The following is a 23,097-nucleotide window of genomic DNA, read 5'->3' as shown; positions in this document are numbered from 1 at the left end:
TATTTCCAGGCATTAATGGAATCATTTGCCTATAATTCCTCAGATTTTGCTTTTAACTTATTTTTTTAAATTAAATATTATTTCTATGCATTCCTTTGTTTAAATTCTTGGGTGCATACTCTAGGAGTGCTCAAAGGTAATAGCTAATAATTTAGAGATCCTTTCAACAAGTTCCTTAATACCTTAAAAAGAATCATGCTCTGCTTATTTAAATATGTCTGTAAATATCCTGGACGTTCATTAACATCTTGGCTGTTTTGACATGCATTTCTCTGCTGTTACTAATCTTGTATTATTATCTTGCATTATGGATGAAAACTAGTCTTTATTTTAAAGAATAAATAAGTTATCAAGTACAATATATTGAACACTTGGACTTCATCAGGCCATCAGTTTCTCAGTGCATCAGTTTCAGATGAGTTTCTGCTTATTTCTAATACATATATAGATTTTTTTTTTTTTTTAATACTCCCTCCCTTCCCAGCCAAAGATACTCATAGTTTTGTTCCATGGAAAACACCTTTCTTTTTATAACTAATCACTTGAGCTTGGTTACTGTGTGGATATATCTTTCGTTTTGGCTGTTCTGGAAAACAAACTGGGAGCTAAGCACTTTTATTAAGGTACACCAGAATCCCCATGATGCACTACCTAAGTCAGGAACATTTTAATGTCTTCAGAGACACAAATGTCTCTGTGCTGTATTTAATTCCCCAATTAACAACTGTTTGCCTGAGTGACTGAGAATTGCCTCCTCTGCTATTCTGTGAAACATTATGCAATTTTTACTGTAAAAGGTTCCTATACACTAACACTAAATCTTAAACTCATAGGTTTGGGTTGGAAGGAACCTTCAAGATCTTCTAGTTCACACCTTCCTCTGTGGACAGGATTAGGTTGTTTAGAGCCCCAACTCAAAGCCCCATCCAGCCTGGCCTTCCATTTCCAGGGATGGAACATCCACAACTTTTCTGGGTGCCTCACCACTCTTGCAGTAAAGAATTTCTTCCTAATATCTTATCTAAACCCTCTTTCTTTCAGTTTGAAGCCATTCCCCTGTGTCCTGACACTACATGCTCCTGTAAAAAGTCCCTCTCCATCTTCATTGTAAACTCCTTAGAGGTGTTGGAAGGTCAGAATTAGGACATCGTAAAGCTGTCTCTTTTCCAGGCTGTATAAACTCATCTCTCTCAGTCCCTTCTCATGGCAGAGGTGATCCATCCCTCTACATCAAATTGGTGACCTCCCCTGGACTTGCTCCAGCATTTCCATTTCATTCCTGTGCTGAGAACCCCAGAACTGGATGCAGCACTGCAGGTGGTTCTCACCAGAGCAGAACAGAGGGGAAAAATCCCCTTCCTCTCCTGCTGCCCACACTGCTCTGGATGCAGCCCAGGACAGGTGTGGCTCTCTGGGCTGAGAGTACTCATGTCTGGGTCATGTCCAGCGTCTCAGCCAGCAGCACCCCCAAGTCCTTCTGGGCAGGGCTGCCCTGGGGCTGTTCATACGCAGCATGTGTTGATAGCGGGGCTTGCCCCAGTCCAGGTGTAGTGCTTTTTTCTTGGTCTTGTTAAACTACATGGGCCCACTTCTCCAGCTTGTGCAGGTCCCTTTGGATGACCTCCCATCCTTCAGGTGTGTCAACAGCACCACTCAGCACCACCTGCAAATCTGCTGAGAGTGCACTCGATCCCTTTATCTACATCACTGATGAAGATATTAAATAACTCTGATCGCAGTACAGACCCCTGAGGGCACCACTTGCCATTGATGTCAATTGGAACTCTGCATCCTTGACCACAACCCTCTGGATGAGACCATCCAACCAATTTCTTATCCATCGAGCAGTCTGCTCCTCAAATCCATCCAATTTAGAGAGACATATTTTTTATTAGCAGGTATCTTCACAGAAAAATATGAATTGGTTAAATGCATTGATAAAAATGTATTTTGATGATAGAATAGTCATCCTTTGTACATAAATTCTTGGCACAATGTTAAACCTTTGAAATGACTGATTTCAGAGGCTCTTGCCGAGGGATATCATAAAACAATGATGTGTGATGCATTGGGCAGGACAACAATGCCTGAAATAGTGTGTATTGATCACTTTTATGAGCAATACTTTTTAGGTCTGCAAAACTTCATGATTTAACAAAGACAATTTGACCAAAATGCTGGAAGAATTTTACATATCAATTATGACAGGCTTGACACTGCTGCTACATCTCTCATCATCCTACTCTCAGTTTTGCCTTCAAAAGTTTCTTTGTGTAGCAGTGTTATAACCTAAACAGAAATATCCTGAACGAATAATTTCAGAAAAAGTCTACATATGTTATATCAAAATATTAATTCCAAAATATCATACTCCTCCTACAGATTATCTCTTTTATTTACGCATTTGTCTGTTCCCTAAATCAAGTAGGGAAAGCAGGAAACAGCTCATGGCTGAGCAAGAACCTGCTCCTCAGACTGAGGAATAGGAAAGAAATGCACAGCCAGTGGAAGCAGGAACAGGTGACCAGGGTGGAGTACAGGGATATGGTTCAGATGTGTAGGGAGGGGGCAAGGAAAGCTGAGCTGCTCCTGGAACAGAACTGCAAAGGATGTGAGAATAAAAAGAAGGGATTTTATGAGTACATAGGATAGAAGAGAAAGGACAAGGAGACTGTACTCCCTCTGATAAACAAGAAGAGAACTGGTTACATTTATGAAAGAGACTGAGAGTCAGTGAGTTCTTCACCTCAGTATTCACTGGCAGTCAGGCTTTGCCGGACTCTCAAGTCCCTGAACTGGGGAAATGAAGTCTCTCTCACTCTAAGTGAAAGACACCTTTGGTTCCAGTTGATAAAACTGAATGACTACAAGGACACAGGCTTTATATCCATTCCAGAGTTCTGAGGCAATTTGATGGTCTATTTGATGTTGTTTTGCCAAGCCACTCTCCATCATATTTGAAAAGGGATGTCCCTGGGGACTGGAAAAGGGGGAAAAATTGTTAAAAATGAAGAATGGAAAATCCAGGGAACTACAGAGCAATGAGCCTCTACTCTGTCACTGAGAAGATCATAAAGCAGATCCTCATGGAAGCAATGTCAAGGAACATACAGAACAATGCAGAGATCTAGACAGCCAACACCACTTCACTGAGGGAAAATTGTGCCTGACAAATCTGGGGCCTTCTATGACTGCAATGGTCAGCAAGTGAAGACTGACAGATGTCATCTGCCTAGCCTTCCCGAAGTCCTCTGACACAGCCACATACAACATCCTCATCTCCAAACTGGAGAGATATGGCTCTGAAGGGTGAGTTACTTCATGGATAAGGAATTGGCTTGTTGGATACAGCCAGAGAGCTGCAGTCAATGGCTTTATGTCTGGGAGGCAGCTGGTGATGGGTGGTATCCCTCAGGATTGTCTTGGGGCCAGGACCCTTTAATGTCTTTATCAATTACTCAGACAGTGGGATCAAGTGCACCCTCAGCAAGTTTGCAGGTGACAGAAGCTGAACAGTGCAGGTGACACAGAAGGACAGATTGCTGTCCAGAGGAGTGAACACACAAGCACCTCATTTACTTTAACAAGGCCAAGTGCAAGCTGCTGCACCCAGGTCAGGGCAGTCCCAGACATGAGTAGAGAGTGGAGAAGAACTGATTGAGAGCAGACTTGAGAAGGACATTGGGGTTGTTGTGGCTGAAAAGATGGACATGACCCAGAAATAGGCATTTGCAGCCCGGAAAGCCAATTGTATCCTGGGCTGCATCCAGAACAGTGTGGCCAGCAGGGCAAGGAAGGGGATTCTGCCCATCTGCTCTGCTCTGGGGAGACTCCACTTTGAATGCTGAATCCACCTCTGGAGCCCGCAACACAAGAAAGCCATGGACCAGTTGGAACAGCCCAGAGGAGATCCACAAAGATGTTCAGGGGCTGAAGCATCCTCTCCTATGAGGACAGGCTGAGAGCCGGGCTGGATGTTCCTCGAGAAAAGAAGGCTTCAGCAAGACCTTATAAAAAGCCAGGAGAGCAACTTTTTACATGGGCATATAGTGACTAGACAAGGAGAAATGAATCAAGGACAAAAGAGGGAAAATTGAAATATTAGGTGGAATAACTTTACCATTAACATGATGAGGCACTGGATGGGTTGCTCAGGGAGGTTGTGGATGTCCCATTCCTGGAAATGCTGGATCAGATTTTGAGCAACCTGGTGTAATGAAAGGTGTCCTTAACCATGGCAGTGCAGTTGGAACTAGAAGATTTTTAAGGCCCTTCAAACCCAAACCATTTTATGATACCATGATTCTTTGCATAATTAATACAATAATTTGTATTATCTAAACTGAAAAACCAAATCCTTCATTTTTATACAAAAATCAAATACTAAAATTGTCAGCATGCACAGGGGATGGTGCAAGTGGTATTGTAATTGTGATGATTTAAAGATATAAGTAGAGAGACATTGATATGCGAAGGTGTTAATTTTATTGAGTCACTCAGCGTATTAAAAAACCAAAGACTTTGGATTGTCTTGAATAGGCTTGTTGCTTGAAGTCAAGCCACAGTAAGGTAGGACACAAACTGATATGTTTAAAATGTACAATATTGTTACAAATAATTTTATAGGGAAGGGTTGTTGAACAGAAAAAATCCAAAACATACTTTGTCTGCTTACACAACAATTAGATCAGAAGGGTCTTCTCCCACTACATATCTGTGTTGTAAAGCACCCTGAAGGTTTTCTGGCACTGAACAAGTCCCTGCAGGATGCATTTTGCTGTGTTTCTCTGACCCCATAGTTACCTATGAGAAATGGCTGAAGAAGGCACTAACTTAATGAGTTGTTCAAGCTCTCCTTCTTAACATCTTCAGAGAACATCATGTTTCTGCTGTGCGTGGATTCAAAGACTATTAAACATCCTTTTCTATTAATCTAGATTTATTTGCAAACTTGTACCTTCAGTGTTTTAGATTTTTAGAAGAACTACTTGGCTTTGGGGGGTTGAAAACATCCCTATTATGGATATTTGTCAGAAAACCTTGATTTACGTAATTATGTACCCATGTAGACATCTCCACTTTTTGTGTGGCAATTGGTATCAGATTAAATGGGAAAATTACATGTTGAGTATGAATAAAAGTATTCATGCCATGTAAAATGCTGAAGTCTGGAAAAAATTTTTAAATACTCTTTTTTTGAAGCCTACAAGTTTTTAAGTCTTATATGCTTTTCTTGGATAAAATTATTGGGTTTTGGCTTCCATCTGCTACATTTAATTTCTTTTTTGTTGTTGTAATTTTTATCCATCAGTAACAACAAGCCAGCTTAATTGAGAATTTTGGCTTGTGCTCATGTGCCCTAAAGTGGACATAATTCTGACTTGCAGCTAAGATACCTGAAACCCCAGAGCAGTCTTTTATCCAAGTACCAGGCATCTGCATTCTACTCAGCTATTAATTCCACTGTAAAGGAACAGAATTTTTTTTTTTTGGTACATTTGGAAAACTTGAAAAATAGCTGAACAGTTTTCAGAATGAATAAGGCATGCTTCTGTCAGGGAAACTGATAAATTCATTTCTTTTAACCAAAATCAAATGCAAATCTTGTAATCATTTGTTATAGGTACATAGGACATTAACATTAACAGTTCACAGGACACAAAAATTCCAATTTCCATGTCATACTTCTTTCCATGTCAAGACTTGCTTTTTCTCAAATCTTGTTTATATCTCAAGGCTGATTTTATTTATACTTTTCTGTGCCAGATGGACTGCTCTGAGCAAGCTTCTGCAAAAAAGTTTATGTATTGGAACTACTGGGCGTTTACACTGTAAATACCTTGTTTAGGCAAGATGGAGCCTGTTCTATGTATTTAAAGACAGAAGACAGAGAAACAGCCAAAACAAACACTCCCCCCACCTCCAAATATGAAGATTTGACCTCCAAGAAAATGGAGTTCTTTGATTAAGGATTTGTTTTGGGAATAGGTTGGGTTTATGACATTTAGGAACTGTAAGAAAAAATAATATCTCCAATTTGATTTCTATTGTGACCTGAGCTTTGAGCACATTTTTTTGTATGTAAAGAAACTGCATCAAAGATGCATGAGGTACTCTCCTAAAATAAATAAATAAATAAATAAATAAATAAAACAGAAACACCTAAATAAACACTGCTGACAAACCCAGGAAACTGGCCAATATCCTTGGACAAGAGGATTTTTTTTCAGTATTCTCAACAATGTTATGCATGCAGCTAACATCTTGCTTGGTTGTTTAACTATTGTACAGTATTGAACACTGGTTTTTGTTAGGCACCTTGCAATGACACTTGAGGTTTTTCCTAAGTCATTGTAATTCACTTAGTCTTCATTAGAGAAGGTTAGTAGTACAGAGGATACCTTCTAATGTGCATGTTTTAAAATTTATACACACTAAATTTTAACAACCGTGACTTGTCCGTTCATTTTGATTCCTTCACTCATGCAGAAATGTCTGTCATTTTTCATCCTGACAATCTAATCAGGGGTTTCATTTTATGTTGTTTTTCACAGTGTTATTTTTACTGTTTCATAGTAAAATTGGAGACATTGCTGCTCTTTTTTCACCAAATTAAATGTTTTCTCTTTGTCTTGTGTTTCCTATACAGCTCTTATTCAATAATGGCATTTTATGGCTTGTACTTTAGTGATTTACTTGGGTTTACTGCACAAACATCTGCAATAGCCTGAGATGTTACTTCCCTGCATCACCTATCTGTAGCTGCTCTTCCTTTATATTCTTGCTATACACAATTCAGCAGGACAACACAGCAGCTCAACCAGCTCATAGCCCAGATCCATAGCTCATCCTCCGTTAGGTTTATATATTGCTGTGGGTGAAAACATCTAAGAAAATATCTGTTATGTTTAGTCTCTTACACTAAACCTCCAGCAGAAAAATAGCTTGGTGAATGGGGTTTCATGTCTCCAAATCCTTGAACTTCTTTTAAAATTTTCAAAATTTTAACAGTCCAAAGAAACTGTGTCAACCAAATGGTTCATAACTAATAGGAAAGCAATTACTGAGCTTTATGAATTTCTTTAGAGTACTTCAGCTGCATATAAATTTTCCATCATGGTTGTTGTACAAAAGAAATTTTATTCCATTAACCTTGTAGAATCTGACATAGAATCCTAGAAAGTACAATAAATATCAAGAGTTTATATTCTGCTTTTATTTTATTACCAACACTTTAGAATGCTATGAAGTGGGGGGTGTGTGTATGTGTATTTTATGATGCCTACCTAAGCACCCTACATAGCTTATATTCAGCCTTTAGGATGGCTGTTTCTCTGTGATGCAGAGACTTGTTCCCTATTCAGGCGTAATAACTATTTCATTCACAAGTACTCATGAAGTGTCCTGTTTCCATGAACACAATAGAAGCAAGCAAGAGCCACACATCTTCATGTGCGTCAATACATGAAACTCCCCCATCTTCCTTCCACATCTATATCTGCCTCTTGTTATCTCTCTTGTTCATATTTGCCCCTAAGAACAAGACAGCTACAAACCAATACTGTATTGTATTCCCATGTGCTTTGCTCTAACCTGCAGTCTGGCTTAGTCCTTGGCCTTTTCTTCAGTGTTTGCAGCTCTCTTTGTTATTTTCAAGTCTGATGTGGGATGTGACATACCATTATGTTAATCACTGCACATTAGTACAAAAAAAACCCCTCTGACTAAAAGAGTCTGAGTGAAGCACAGCATACAGAAAAAACCACAGGATTCCAGTGAAACAGTAAGAATTAGTGTAATAAATTCAGTCCTAGCATGCCAATTGGCTATTCATTGAAGAGGGACATGACTACACAGGTTATTTATCATCAGAGATTTAAAGGAGGATACTATAATGCTGGGGTTTTTTTTTACAAAAGACAGATTGGGAGAATGTGTAGAGGTTACTATTAGAATAATGAAACATATTGCCAGTCCAGGCTTCTGACTCACATCAGAGGTGAGGTTTGGTGGCATCTTTACATATAAGAAATATGAGGGGTTTTGTACAGAAATATTCTAACCATTAACAGTTTTCTGTGATTTCAGAGAAAGAACAAAATCTTTCTTCCATCTGTTTTGTTTTGTACCTAAAGATTGAGCCAGCTCCTATCAAGATCATTTCAAGGTCAAATATGTGGATGTTTGATGTCTGAATATCACATGCTATGCTGAAGACCCTCAGAAAGCTGTGAAAATGAGAAGCTCGCAGTTCTTCTCATGGCTTGTGGGCAAGATTAAATGGAGGATTAAATAGATCTATTCTAATTGATAGTCCAAAGATAGATTCATAAATCCATACTGAGACACTCGAAGAGCCAAGCTAGTTTAGCAGAACTCAACACCCAAATTCACAGCTCAGGATAGCATAACCCTAAATTCTACATGTCCTTTCTCTGAAAATGTCATCAACTTTGAAGTATTGCAGCATAGTATACATTGCAACCAAACCCTGTTAGGACACTACAGTTAACATCTGTCAGTGATTTATATAGCAATACTTCAGATAACAAACAAAAATTCTTCCTCTTGTCCTACTCTGAGAATGAAGAGATATGATGTGTCTGCTTTTTCTTTGACCTCTCTGATCAAAGGTGTTAGACCTCCTGCTCTTCACAATGAGGCCAAGTGATGACCTGTGCCACCTTACTCCCTGCCATGAATTTGCAGGAAGCTGTAAAACGCTGTTACCTACAGATTTAGGGCCCAGATGTCCTGATGCTTGCAGACTGACACTTAACAGGGCAAGCATCACTGACTGTTTTACCTTTACTCTTTTAGCTAAAGGTCTGTGCATAAGGAATGAGTGTGCAGCATACTTCAGGTATAATTTGGGAGAAAAGCTGTTTGCACCATCTTTCAGAATCAGGATAGAGGGCTTTGTCCTCAGTTTCCTTTTATCCTGTTGTGGTTGACAGTCTCTCTTCTCTCAGCCTTTTAGCCTTTATACCTGCGTTAGAATGTATTATATATTCTTTTTAAAACCCTGAACAAAGGTGAGGGATAGAGGCCTGTAGGGATCAATTGTGCATTACCTATTGTTTCTCTGCATGAGGCTTTTATAACATAAGTCATTTATTTGATTGCTAGGTATGCTTAAAGTGGTTGGCTAGAAAGCTTTGAACTTCAGTGAAGTAAAAGAAGCAAGCTGTTCATTTAATCAGCACATTTAATTCATCCTGCTTTGCATGCTGTGCCACACTGTCTTCTTTCCATATAAGGATTCTGTGGTATCTTCCTGCAGCACCCCTGCCTCTCTTCTGCAAGCAGCCAAAGATGGCTTTGTGCATATTGCTTATATATATGCTATAGGCCCAAGTCCTTTTTGGTATGCAATGTAGCAGCTACCTCCTTCTTGTATAGCTCTTCTTTTCAGGTGAGTTGTTTATATTCAAGGTTGCCTCTTTTCTTTTTTTTTTTTTTTTTTTTCTTCACACTGACTGAGAGCATGTTCTTAATTTATCTTGCTTTTAAATATTTATCTTTGCACCTTGTAACTAAGTGGGAAGAGAATCAGCAAACTGAGTTTTGATTATATTAAGAATTTATATAATTTTTAAGTGTCTTCTACCTTTAGATATTTCATTTTGTTTATTACTGTTAATTCATCAGATTTCTCTTTAAGCAGCCATTGTTTAGAGTGTAATGAGGATTTTCTAATGCTATGCAAAAATTTTAGAAAACCTTGAAGGAATAACTGAGAAGAGGGGAAAAATATTTCCTAATTTAGCAATCATATTATATTAAGATAAAATAGAGCATATTTGTTCCAAGATTAAGACTATCTATTTTTTCTCTCAGCCTCACTCACTCACACATGATACATAAATATGTAACCTGTAATTTTCAAAAAAATCAATAGCACCTTTTGTGTCACTTTCAGTAGCCTTCATTTTTTTTAATGTGGTTTACCTTCATATTCAAAATTGTTTAAGTGCTGTGAGGTGCTTCAGAGCCTTCAGAGATTATCTACCACAAATGTTAGGAAAGGTACTTGATTATCACTTAGCATCTCTTCATGCATACCCCTTTTTCAACTGAATGGTTTTCAGATAACTCATCATTTGCTTCAGTCACATCCTCTCTTCCATTCTACGTCCTTCCCCTGCCAGATATGCAGAGAAAAAAGTTAAAATTTGTTTATGGAATGATTGATCTATTCAGTACTGCTGTGACAAATGGGAAAGGACGATACAGATTTAAGCCTTGCTGTTCAAATTACCTTCTCTTTTTCCAAGTGGAGTACTGAAGCTATCAGTGCTCACCTAGAGAGGTCAGGGGGCTGCCATGAGTAGCACTAGGTCCATGAGACCAGCCTTGTTTCTCTGAATGTACTCTGCATGTCCCCCAGGGGCTCTGTGACTCTCAAGAAAAGAGAGTAGTTCAATTGTATTGCAATTGAAGTAGTAGTTCAGTTGCATTCTGCTTCCCTTCCCAAACCTTCTACATGTGTGCTTCAGCTTGGCCTTGGATTGCATCAATTCATTTATATGGACTGTCTGTCTGAGAGAAGTAGTCATTATTTGTGTCTTTGAACACAAGCCTTGATAAGACTTTACACCCCGATTGAAATTTCTTCTCTTATTTGATTTTGGGTTTTTTTTTTTTTTTTTTTGTGTGTGTGTGTGTGTGTGTGTGTGTGTTAAAAGAGCACCATGGATCTTCTCTTTACTCCCTGATCTGTCTCACTGGCAATTCCCCAGTCTGTAAATCCACAATCCATTGTACAAAAGCCTCCTCACTAAGGGCACCTTGTGTCTGTGAGCAGAGCTATCAACTAAGTCCTTGTTTTAGAGGACAATCTGGAGGTGACCTTAGCAGCCTTAGTCAAAATCTTGAAATCTACCCTCACACCACAGTAAAATTTGGCAGAGCCAAACTGAAGGAACTGACTGCTTCAACTTCAGTCAGTGTCTGTGATCAGCGACCCCCATGCTTACATGGGTTAAATGAGCTCGGATCAGCACATATTGCTATGAAGACAGTGAGGGCTAGCTCAAGTTTCTGAGGTGCAAATGTTTGATACGCAATGGTTTCTTACTCTAATCCCAGCAGATGCTGTGTCTACATACAAAGGCATATATAAATGAAGCTAGGTTTGCTGTAACCTCCCATTCATCTGCGAACGACAGAGACCTCATTTCCAAATGTTGCTATGCAGATTTTAGCTCCATTGAAATACAGGAATTTTTCTAGATTACATCAGCCAAAGCCTCTCGTTGTGGGACCTGGTGGTTAATATCATCCAGCTTTTCAGATTTTATGCTCTTCCCTTTCAAACTTTCTTAGTTCTGCTGGTCAGTGTAGGAAAACGCAGGGTTGTTCCCTCAGACACGCTCACTGTGATTGAGGCACAATTTTGGGAAAAGGGATCAAGTGATGAAAGGAGGCTGGGTGGCAGGAGGTTGCCTTCCAAAAACCCTTCCACAGTTCTGCTATGTACAAAGAGTGTACTCAACTGACCTCAGAGTCTGCCACAAGGCAAGCCCAGCATTTTTCCTTCTTCCTCGTCTCCATACCTTATAAAGACCTGGAGACCACCTCATTCATTCACAATTACTTGTTTGAAATTGCAGACATTAGTTTCTGGCCATACATAGGAAATGTTTTATTGTTTTGATCTTTCAGTACGTTACTTCACTCTGCACCACAATACAGAGCAATTCTACTGATGAATTTTTTGATTGTCTGATTCTTGTCCTTACAATCTTTTCATACAAAGATTACTGTCTACCCAAACACCTGTTTAATGAACATGGTGGTGTCCTTTTAAAGGGGTGTTTACCCACTGAAGTCAGTGACAAAGTCCTGGCTTCAGTGGGTAAACTGTTTTTCTTTCTTTTTTTTTTTTTTTCTTTTTTTTTAGCAGAAAGAAGCTATAACCTTTGAAATATCTAAGTGAACATGGTTCAAACAGGATGCTTTAAAGACCTCACAGGCAAAGTGAGATAAAGTTGAATTTTTGAAAGTTCATCATGAGCCCTAGGAGAGGGCTCTAGCTTGTTGAAGTGCCACTGTGTTCAGTTTCCAATAGTGTTAAAAAGTTTTACATCCAATCTCCATGTTTTACTAGAATGTTGTATTTATGCTTGCATGTGTTGCTGTTAACTTCTGCAATACTCAGGCTTTTTGGGTCAGGGAAAAGCACTATATTTGGTTTGCAGAACTGTGACGGAGAAGAAAATCCAAATATATACTAGCTAGGGCTTGAGAGGCAAAGAGTTATATATATACATGTATGTACCCATAGGTATCTATAAACCCAGTCTTTTGATTTGTGAATCATGTAGCAACACTACTGACATTCTAAATGAATGTCAGTAGTGTTGCTTTCCTCCCCACCTTTTTTCCCCTTAAAAAAAAAAAAAAATCTTACTTTCTTTTTACTCATAGAAATAAAATCTGAAGTCTAATGCCTCCCTCCATCTTCTGTGAGTCAGCAGGAATAAACCTGCAGTTTACTTGCTTGCAGTGTGAGTCAGCAAGACAATCCTGCCACCCTGTGCCAGACAGGATGTAGACAGGGAAATGGTTTTTACTCTTGTCTTTGACTACTGCCAGCCCTCACAGAATGAATTTTGATCAGTAGTACCCCAAAAGTAAAATGTGGTCAGACAAATTAAAAATTTACTCCAAAACCCCAAAAACCCCCAGTACCATTGCATAACTCGTACTTGACTAGTTAACCAGTTAGCATCAGTTAACCCTGAAATAAAGACAGTTGCTATTTTGCCAATACAGTTCCAGGTATCTGTGACAAAAGTCAGAAGCTCACATGTTCAACTGAAAACTAGACCACTCTTCAAAATTTTGGATCTCAAATCCGTTGTGTCTGCAAGTGTATAGCCACACAGGGAAATTACTTTCAAAGAGGTACGATTGCAAGGACACAGTGGGAGAATCAAAATTTAATGCCTCAGTATAGTTCTGAATGTTTCCATTGCTCTGCTTCCAGAGAATGGCATAGGAAACAACCTTAAAGACAAAATGCTGCTAGGATTTATATCAATTTTGTGTAAAATAATAGTAAGAGGAGAAATATACCCTTGATGTTTTAGTAAAACAATGTTGTCTCTCTTATCAAGAAGAAGTAAAATAATTCACATGATTGTCCTGATACTTGCAGGCTTCATGAATCCTTAACAAGTATAGGTGATGATTGTTTATCACAAGTGGCCTCAATAACCCGGTAATATTTTTCGGTGATTAAATTTAGGTATGATTTGTTTCAACTCCCTCTCTAATACTCAAACACAGGCATTTCAGGACTCAATTTATGTGCTTATAAGACTGAGTTGTTTTTGAAAGAGTTAATGCAAAATACCACATGAGAAATATAACCCAAAATTATCTAAGACAACAGGACATAAGAGAAGCAATAGCAGAGTTAATTTAAACTTGAAAAAAAAAAAAAGAAAGCTAAAACAATAGAGGAAATGAAATCCAAAAAAGTGAATTTGACAAGTGAGAGAAAATTGAAAGTCATTCCTTATTAAATAGGTAGAAAGGGATTAAGAGCAACAAATGGGCAATGCATTTCATAATGAGATTTGACAGTAAAAAGTCAGGATCAACTCAGAGTTCCTGAGAGTTGATTAATCAGAAGTTCCTTAAAATAGGATGTCCTGTTGGCAGATACTTGCCTTATATATTGTAAATATGAATCTGGATTTTCTATCGAAAAGTAAATATGAAAAAATAAATAATCCTGTGAAATCCAGCTCAATGATTGTTATAAAACTCTCAATATTGGTATAAAACAAAAGAACTTGCCCATGCCTTTAAGAACTTCACTAATCCCAAAATGCCATTGTTGGGTAGGTGCTCTTTGGGGCTGGAGATGAGACACTAGTCAGTAATCCCAGGTGCAAGAGCTTCTTTGGCAGGCAGTGCAGTCCTGATTAGGGAACTGTCCTAGGTGCAGTGAAGAGGAAAGCACTAGATATGAGAGTCTAGGACCAAATGAACTTGTTCAGCATCAATATTGCTTGCTTAGCTATATTTTTTTTATTTTATCAAAAGCCCATAAGTGTAAGAAAGAAAAACAGAAAATGAGGACACATATGTATCTGTCTGTATCTGTTTACTTATATATTCTTTTTATATATATATATATATATATATATATATATATATATATTCTTATATATAAGAATACAAAATAGCAAGCAAATATTTTTTTAAGTGACAGCAAATTGCTCGTTTAGTTAAAAGTTCAATATACCAAGCAGATGCTGTAGTTGTTTTAGTAAATTTTTTCATAACTCCCTTGTTTTATAGCTCTGTTTTTCAAATACCAGAGTTAGGATCAGCTGGATTGATTAGGGTCATTACTTGGAATTCCAGCGACAGTCTGGGCAATCAACATAAATTGGAGATAAACAGAATCATTTATGTGGAAGCATCTGGAACATGAAAACAAGGGGATAATCAAAAGATGTGCAAGTGCAGTCTGTATTTTGCCTTTTATTGTTTCCATGAATATTATTTTCCTATAAAGACTTTTTTCCATCTCTTTTCAAACCCCTTTTTTTGGATTGTTTTCACTGTGCATGTGTGGTAGCAGCTTTGAAGGATGATAATTTAATGGTGGGTTTCTCAGTGGGGAGAAAATTAAAATGTACAGCCTTTTGTCTGTGTGGCGAGTTGTTAAATCACTTCCCACAATATGACACAGCTTGTGGCATTATACATGACATAAAAACTCTTCATTAACATGTGTCCTACTGTGAAAAATGTGCTATATTAGTTGGCCTGCCCATAAGTAAACCTTGTTGCAAGATAGGATTTTGAACTCCTGTGAATAAGAATTAAATATTGAGATGTACTTTATAATGTTTTATCTTTACAAAAAATACAAGGAAGTTGCTTGGAATATCTCTTTGCCCTTAGTGTCGAACACACTATTTTTATCTATTTTTCACTGTTTTTTGTAAGTATCCATTCTACTTTTCTAAGCAAAAAGCCTGGGAAGCCAGTATACACCACACACCAGAAAAGGAAGAAATGAGATTTACTGACAAGGAATTTAGTCTCTTTTATGAATTCAGCATACCTTCAGCCAAAGCCCACCTTGCCTTGGATTAGGTCATGAACTCCCCCACAAATTCTCTGTTATCTGTCTCTGTGACAAAACAGTCTGCAGTGTGTGCAATGCCAGGTGTACTGTGTGTGGTTACTCTGCTTAGGGCTGAAGTGTGCTGGCTGTGTAGGTACAGAAAATCACCCCATCTGGAGAACTTTTTCTCTGAAGAGTGGGCCACCAGAACTCAAGCACAAGAGGTAGCGGGGAGGAGGGTTAGAAAGTATAGTACTAACTTAGAGCACAGTCTTTTTTATTTTTATTGATGCAATAACTTCATACTTGGCTCTTGCTATGCTGGTATTGGAAAGCAGTTTCAAGGTGTATTTGACAGCTGTCAACAAAGCAGTTGGCAAAGATTGTGCCAAAGATGCAAAAACTGAGAACATCTACAATCTGATTAACACAAATTGAGTATTCCCAGTAGGCTTCCAGTCCTTCATTGTAACTCCAACTAAAGTATGTAAAAGTTATATGTTATGTAAAGTCTGTAAAAATTAGAGTTTAAACTTAATGTCTTTTGCCAACAATATATCAGTTTGACATCATAGACCATTATCCAATGGATTTGAATTTTATGTCAGAAAATAATTTTCAGACAATAACAGACAGTTGGTACTCTTATTTGAAACAACACTGTACAGAAAAGGCACCAAAGCTAATACATGGACTCTTCTAAAAAATATTTGTATGTTACATGAAAGGTAAAATGTAACTCAATAAAGTACTCAGCAAAGAACTCTGGATGGGAAGACACTTCCATGGGCAGAGTAGGAACAGCTAGAGATGGTTGACTAGAAAGACAATTCTGATTGATGAACAGTATAATGCCTTACCTGTCATCCTAATTACCACACAGAATGGTGTAAGTAATAATGCTATGTCATTTGTAATGCATCCTACTAAATGGAGACCCAGAGCGGACATCACTGGGTAAGCGTATACTTCCTCATTACAATTATGGTAATGGAATATCACCAACAATAAATAAGAATAAATGTCATAAACACACAAAGAACATCAGCTTTTACATCTTTAATGTTATCGCTGCTTTCTATCTTCCATTTTTGTTTGTAGGTAACTTAACTTTTTGTAAAATGTTTTATTACCTTGCACAGGGTTATAAAAATGCACATATTAAAGATGAGCTCAGTTTTATCTCCAAAAGAACTGGATTAAAGTAGATCCAGTTCTTACCAGAAAAACAAAATCCTGTGATGCTCTGGGTAATGTGCATTTTGACTAGCTTTCTGGCTGATAATGAACCAGAAATTTGTTAGTGTCCCACCTGTCATGCAGCTTCTGCATCATCAGTCTATCTTCCTCTAAGGAAAGGTTAAATGTGTAGCCTTTCTTTGCATGGTGTGCACTCTTTGGCTCTGCACAAGGAAGATAAAGCCTGTCAGAAGAAGTGGTGAATAATTGGCATTGTTCTGGTTTCTTCAATATCAGTGGTTTTTTTCACAATCATAAGGCATTTTTCTTCATTTGCCCTTCAATCCAGACAGAAAACACAGTATTGTATAAACAACAACTGACACATCAGATACAGTCAGTCTTGAGCAATATTCATATATCCTGCTCTGTTGCAAGCATGGAGGGGTTGATGTATCCCATTTTTGCTATTATTTGTGTAAAGGAAACTTTCCTGTCCAACCATCCAGGAGCCCCACCTGGGCTGGGACCAAAGCCTCTTCATGGTGAGTGGCTCCAGTGACCCTGCATCTGCCCCGTTTGACTCCCTACACATCCCACACTCACACAGCCAGACCAGGTTTCCTCATTGCCTCTCCTACCTGTCCCATAACAAAGTCTCAGACATCCAAAGCAGCAGCTCAGATATCTGTATCCTTTAAATTAAATAAATTGGTGTATCCTTTAAATTATTTAATCATCGTGCAGCCACAAATTAGCAGCTCGAGCTCGACACCTAATAAAGATGTGCTGGGCTTTTATACCCTCAGAATCTAAGCTCTCAAAAGTCTGGGGTCATCAGTTCCTGCTGTGTCTGATTGTCCAGTCACCTGGCTGACACCACAGGTCCCTGGGCCTTTTGTTGGGCAAAGAGTAGCTGAGGTTTACTTTTCCTTGAGCTCCTGCCACCCAGAGTACAATCTGCAGCTTGAACTGCCCTGCTTGCCAAGCTATCCATACTAAACATATCCTTAGCACATCCACTTCTCCCCAGATCCTTTTCCTCTTGCTATGTTTTGATATTAAGGGTGGAGAAAGTTTATTTTTCTCATTTTTGTCCCCCTTTCATTGGTCTTCTCCATCCATTTTCAGTACTCTGTGATGATGGGATGTCTTTGCCTATTCTCTATCATATGTTAATAAGCATTTGCAGTCAGTAGGTGCCAGTGCCATCACTGAAAATAAACATCACAAATTCAAAATACCATGAATTCTAGAGAGAAGTGAAGATGCCAGAATGTCCTCTAGGTTTTAAACCCTCCTTGAGAATGACTAAGAATTCCTCATTCTGATCACATGTTCATCAGCTTTTTATTTTGATAATTATTTCCTTTATCCATTGCTTCCCACGGTTTTCAGTAATGGCTTCAATAATCATTAAGGGGTTCATAAATGGAAGAGATAAAACTATTTGTATTAGCCACAATCCTGAAGGCTTTATGGCCTGCAGATAAAGCACACCAGAAAGACTAAACAAGTAGAAAAATTTCAAAAGTTGCAAATATCCAGATTTTCCTTGTCAGTACAGGAGGAAAGTTTCTTAAAGATAGTTTTATTTCTGTGTATGGCTCCAGCTGTTCATCAGTTCAATTAAAATCTGGCAAATGGCAGCATATTCTTTTTATTATTGCTGACATTATTACCAATTAGTTCTAGTATATTCCTGCTATGTCAATAACTGTGGCCACAAAAAGTCTAGTATTCAAGTACACCAGGACACTTTGAGTTGTAGTTTGCTAAGATTGCTTAAAATTTTTTAATCTTAGTACTCTCTTCAAAATTCCAATTAGAGAGCTGAGTTGGAGTTTTGGTTGGTGGTTTATATATTCTGAATTCCTTGTCTCCCACTAATACTAGATTGTTTGCTGGAGAACAGATGAAAAGCCTGAGGCCACCTCTCTCCATGTGCCGCCTGCAGCAAGGTCTAAGCACCCAGTGCAGAGCAGCTGGTACAGAGCCAGATTCCAAATGGCCATCAAGACTGAGCATTGCAGCCCTTTAATGTGCCCTACAAAATAATCCTACATGTGCTCCATTTTCATCATATCCAAAAGATAAGTTTGAAAGAGAGTGGGGATACGTAAACTCCAAGATGCTGGGGCATCCTTAAGGCACATAACCTATCAGTATTGCTGGAAATAATAAGGGTTTAGGTGACATAGAGGGCATGGGAAAAAGAATGGAGCATATGGAGTACACTGAAGTGTGGGAAACACTTGGCTGTATGAAGGAGACCTCAGACCTCAGCTTTTCACTCTGTGGAAAAGCTGGCTTGAATGGGAAGTGTGTCGGTGTCTTCACAGACAAGCAGAGTGGGAAAGGGTTCATGGCATAATTCCATCATCTGAAAAGGTGTGAATGACAGAGCTTCCCCTTGCTATCCCTGTCTGTATTAGGGGTTTGAGAGGGCAGTGGTGTGTGTTTTCCCATGTCACAGGATGGAGACTGGGGGAAGAAGGAAAGAGATCCCTCCTTGCTTCAATCACAGAAGGAAAATGACGTCTCCTAACAAAGTTGGAGAGCAACACTTCCTACTCAGAGAGGCACGCTTCCTGCTCAGAGAGGCCTGGACACTTGGCACACTCTTGTACAGGAAGTTCAGCTGGGGACACTGAACACTTTTAGAAACGCCTCCAAACTCATAGTTGCTTCTCTGATACTGCCTCTTACCAAGTAAATAAACTGACAAAGAACAGATAACCTGGGCTCCACCTGAGATCCCACCACTACACTGTGACCTCTAGTAATTCAGCTAATGGACTTTGCAGTCACCATGCTGTAGATAAAGACAGGATAATAGTTTTAAGAATTAATTAGTGCACTCAACAGTAACTCAAAAAAACCCAAAACAAAACCAAAAAAACCCAGTTTGGTAGAGGTTTCTTTAATTTGGTTTTGTTTGAAGTTTTTTGCATAGGTTTGGGGGTTTTATGTCTTTTTCCTGGCAAGATGATGCACCCCAGTTCATTGAGTACTCCTTTCATAAATCAAAACATCAGAAGTACAACATGTTTCCTGAACTTGCTGGAATAAACATTATACATAGCCCCCTCTGGAGCATTTTGGTTAGGGCATTTGTCTTGTTGTTTGTGCATGTGACTTACTACATAATTAATCTAAAAGCCTATAAAGTCAGCCTCTTTATGGTATGCAAGCATCCTTGGAGGACTTGGTCCAAAGAGTGATGAATAGATTGAGGCTATCTAAAAGTTGATATTCCTGGTATATTTACTCTATGGACATGTCTTTACTAAATATATTTGCTTGCTTTCCATGCGGTCTGTGGGTGAAAACATACTAGAGAGTATTCCAGGTTATATAAATATTTGCCCTGGACATTGATGAGTTAGTAAAAAGTGATAATGTGAAGAGGTATTCAGAGTAAACTCAAGATATGCCAGTAGTCGGTGCAACCTGAAATATATTGAGTAGTGAGGTTGAAGATCTATTCCCAGCATGCCATGTGTACATAACTCACAAAGATACAACACATATGTATGCACATATACATGACCACATACAAAAACCCCCAGGACCCTCCAGAGTGCTCCCACAAACACCAAGAGCATCATTATCCTCACACCGCTCCCTTCCCAAACAGTGCAGCATCAAGGTCCATTCATGTGAATATGTATCTGTGCAGACATACACATTGTGGCTCTGTCCATCAGCTGGGCTTATGGTGTCCAGGTATTTTTCTGAGTCTTAATTTGGTGACCTGCTTTAGCACACTCCTGCTCCACCAGGATAGTGTACACAGGCTTTGGATAATCTGATGTTTCCTGCCATAGGCCTGAGAGCGAACAGGGCCAGGATATTATTTGGGCTCTCTCTCCTGCCATAATCTCTCTGTGCTGATAAACTTTTATCACCTAATCTAATGTGAACAGTCTGGTTTCCACAGCAGTGACAGCATATTGCTCCCCCATGTTGCTTTGTGCTACCTACCGTGTCTCCCAGCATCTCAGCTGCCTCAGCCAGCTGCAGCTGCATGTTCCTGAACCCCACTCTGTCACACTGCGCAGCATTCCTTGCAAGCTGACCAACAGCAGACACAGGCCCCTTGCCATTGTTGCCTGGGCAGTTACTTGAAGATCTCTCTGTTTTAAGATAAGCAAATAGCATTACTTTTGTTGGCATTCAGGTCTTTTCTGACAAGGGGCTGGTAGAATTGCAGTTCAGTGAGAACAAGCATGATGTTGATGATGAAAAGTAATGGATCATTGCACTCCTCCATTACCCTCAGGGTGGGCGCCACCTGTAAAAACCGTGTCTCTCGGGCTGTTGTTGGAGTCCACTCCGGCTAGCCACGGACCCTTGCTCGCATGGTCTTACATGGACGAAAGCAAAAGATGAGAAATGCTCTTCTCCACATGGGAATGAGTGTCCTGTTTATTGGCTTGGGAAGGGACAAACTCCGGTGACCACCCAGATAGAAAAGACAGCATTGCCTTCTTGCAGGGAACTTTTATACCTGAGGGAATGGGGGTGGGGGAAGAGGACCAAAGCCAATGGGATACCATTGAGGAGGGGCGAGGGGAGGGGTAACCTGGGGAGAGACCACGGGGGTACAGGGCTCAGGGGTGGATGAGGGAGAGTGTGATTGGAGAAGGGAAATAACAATCCGTGTGACATAACATACTCAGTGCAAATTTCAAATTGCCCAGTGCAAAACAACAACTTAATAAACTATTTAGTGCAGTACAACAAAGGGGCTGGTAGAATTGCAGTACAGTGAGAACAAGCATGATGTTGATCATGGAAAGTAATGGATCACTGCACTCCTCCATTAATCTGCCCCTCTGGAGTCTATACATTATAAAAATTCAAGCATGATGCAGATTGCCTGCCGACCATAAAACTAGAAAGGGAAAGATTTACAGGGTAAATTACAATTGACATACACCAGGTCACTGACAGTGAACAAGAACTGTCTTTTTCAGCTTACTGCAAACAATATCTTTGCCTTTTCAAGTCTTCAATCTTCCTTAAGCTTAAGTTCTTTACAAGGACAACAGTTTGTGTTTTGGATTAATCAGAAGCCTTGCCCATTTGTTCCTCGTATGCAAGGAACAGCAAAATGTCTTTTTTTCTTAAGTGACCTATGTATTGGCTTTGGTGGAGGGTTGTGGGAATCAAAACATACAGAGGCCAATAGTGGAACTATATGTCTAAACGAAAACATAACAGTGATAAGCCTGTTATATCTTTTGAACCAAGCTTCTGCTGATGTGGTGTTAGGTGTGAATACATTTGACAAATTTTCAATCAGTTATATTTTTGCTCTACTGAGTCATTTGCAAAATATAAACCTTTGGATTTGTTTGCAAGGACAAGATCTCCTCTTTTTACTTAAAAAAATATAACTAGAAGATGAGACAAAAGCAAGACAGATTAAAAATGTCTATTAATAAAATAAGTTGCTTTAGTAATTTGAAGAATTTGCACAGATTTGTAATTGTAGAATAAAAAAATCACATCTGGCTGCAGGAAAATTAAGGGACCTTACATTCCTAATGAAAGGAACTCATTTAAAGCTCTGGAGGCAAAGTCTGCAAAACATGGCTGAATGAGTGCTCTTTACAGTTGTGTGATGATATTTCTTCAGGCAGTATTTCTTCATCTGTTTATTCTATTTCAACTTTACAGATTATGTAAGTAATTCCTTAATAAGTAAAGCTTAATATTTTTACTGTATAGTTTGCTTTTGAAATGTATTTGATTTCCTGCTGACATAAAGGGAATAAATTGGCTCCCAACTAATAATTGTTCAGAGCTAAGTTCTTTTAGAGCCCTTAATGGACTAACATACTCTGACATTTGAGGTACTAGTATTTGCAAAATTGCTGTGGTGACAAATGTAATTCAGGTTAAAAAACACAATAATAATTCTACTTTGCTTAGCCACTCAGCACGATTCTAAAAGGACATTTTTGCCAAAGTGAATGCATGTTGTCCTTTTTTTCTGAGAAATGGTATCTTTAGTAAAGTATAAGTGCATGGGGACGTCTGACTTCTTTTTGGTCACAGTACCTTACACCTACTCAAATTACTATTAAAACAGATTTAAAGTAGCACAGTGTCCATTTCTTGAAGAAAAGATCAGGTCAGGCCCAAGGGAACAATCTGTAGCACAAAAAGTCTGGGACTTGCCTCAGCTTCTTTTTGGTCATTGTGATAAAGTGAAACTTTTCTAAAAGCAGTGAGTCTTCCTTTTAAATTTCTCTGCCTGTCACTGCAAACCGATCAGATGTGACCTAGAGGGGGTTTTTTGACTCATGCAGGGAACCTGTAGGCAATGGAGTTGGACCCAGGGTCACAGTGACAGCTATAGCAGCTTTTGCCCATGGCCATCCCTCTGGTTTTGCAGTAAGCAAAGCCAGCTGAGGAGATTTGATCCATTTTCTGTCTTTCACTAGAATCAGTTGTCAGACTAGATTAGAAAAGATCATGATCTTTTTCTGAATGTAAGACTTTGCAGACAGTGGTCTCAGTAAGTAGAGATGATGGCTGTGTCATGAGAAAGGGTTGCTAGTGAATGTACCCATGCAGACTGGTTTCCAACACATTTAGGTGACAGATTTTTGAAGCTATTTCATCTTTTGTCTAAGAGACTTTGAGGAAAAAAGTCCATCATATGCCACAGGATCCCTTTCCAGGGTGTCCTCTCATAGCCATGTAGTTATAGAAGTTAATTTCTATTCTATTGCCATTTTCCTAAACATCCTGTGTTGTCCAAGGAGGGAGGGAGGGAGGAAATGGTGTTGGTAGGCTGGCAGAAA

General features: G+C 39.0%; 1 protein-coding gene across 1 annotated transcript in view; it reads left to right on the top strand.

Moving 5' to 3' along the window:
• The window catches only part of RAB3C (RAB3C, member RAS oncogene family), a 125,779-nt gene that overhangs the window by 81,548 nt on the left and 21,134 nt on the right, over window positions 1-23,097 (top strand). The window lies entirely within an intron of this gene.

The sequence above is a fragment of the Haemorhous mexicanus genome, chromosome Z (assembly GCF_027477595.1).
Source record: "Haemorhous mexicanus isolate bHaeMex1 chromosome Z, bHaeMex1.pri, whole genome shotgun sequence".
In the NCBI taxonomy this organism is placed as follows: Eukaryota; Metazoa; Chordata; class Aves; order Passeriformes; family Fringillidae; genus Haemorhous; species Haemorhous mexicanus.
This window is presented reverse-complemented; position numbering and strand designations above follow the sequence as displayed.